The following is a 1,348-nucleotide window of genomic DNA, read 5'->3' on the forward strand; positions in this document are numbered from 1 at the left end:
CCTACAAACCAGCTCACCCATCAGTCTCACGGGCTGGAAGCTGTGGAAGATGCAAAACATAAGACCCCCCAGAATAAAAGAGACCCTAGATACCACTTCTCATGAAGACGTCAAGCCAGACACCAGGTACTACACAGTCCAGCTGGAGAGCATTACACATGAAGTAGCCATTACGAAGGTGCGTACTCCAACCCAAGGGATCAGGTAGGCAATGTAGATTCTCTGAGATTTTCTATGTGACAATCATGTTGTCTACAGAGTTTTATTCCTTTCCAATCCATATGCCTTTTATTTGTTTTTTCTTATTGTACAAGCTAGACCCTCCAGAACAATGCTGAATAGGCATATGCGTAGGAGCAGACATCCTTACCTTCTTATTAGAGGGAAAGTTTTCAGTCTTTCACTATTTAATACGATGTTGTCTCTATGTTCTTTATAGATGCCTTTTACCAGGATGAGAAAGTTCCCCTCTATTCCTAGTTTGCTGAGAATTTTTATCATGAAGGGTGCTGAATTTTGTCAAATGTTTTTTTCTGTGTAATTTCCAGTCACATTTCATTGGCGGAGCCTGTTATACCTGCCCCAAAGTGGCAGAACACCAGGCAGAGGCCAGTAGTGGCAGCTATGGCAATAGGCCAAGCCCCTGATCCTGCCAGGCTGAGGGTGTCCTGCAGGGCAGCAGGCTCACCCCTCCCTGGGCTCAGATGGTCCAGCAACCTGACCAGATTTGGCCAGCTTGTTGGATGTGCCTGGGACAGCTCCCTCAGTGTTCCCCCCACTCACCTCCACCAGGGAAGAGTGCAGCCCAGAACCAGCCTGCCTCAGGAGAGTGGATCACTGTTCCTCTCACCTCTAGCAGGAATCATAGCCTCACCCCCGGTCTCTAGCTGATTCTAAAGACCTGGCTGCAACATGCCCCTAGGATCCCGTTATACAAATTGGAAACGAAGGGGCAAGGGAATTGAATTATTTGCTAAGGTCCCCAACTGGTTGAAAGCAGCCCCAAACGCAGGTACTGGACTTCCAGCTCTCTCTGATCCTGCTTCCTTTAACCTGTTGAGCTGGCCCAACACCCGGGACTGGGCGCGGGATGGGGGGTGGGGGGCCGAGTGCCTGGCTCCGGTGCCCATACGTGGGCCCACCAGTGGCCAACCTGGTGCAGCCACCGGCCGGCACCTTCGCGCCACACCCCTCGGTTGGTTCAAAGGGTCAGGCCCCGCCCCCTCCAGGCCCCAAGCCCGCTTTGATGTGCTGATGCGGCCTGGAAGGGGCCACTTCACACCTTGGGCTCGGGATAAAGCGGTCCTCGGCGGCCGGTCCCCAGACGCGCCGCTGCTGCCATGGCCCA

The sequence above is a fragment of the Pteropus vampyrus genome, unplaced genomic scaffold (assembly GCF_000151845.1).
Source record: "Pteropus vampyrus isolate Shadow unplaced genomic scaffold, Pvam_2.0 Scaffold368, whole genome shotgun sequence".
NCBI lineage: Eukaryota > Metazoa > Chordata > Mammalia > Chiroptera > Pteropodidae > Pteropus > Pteropus vampyrus.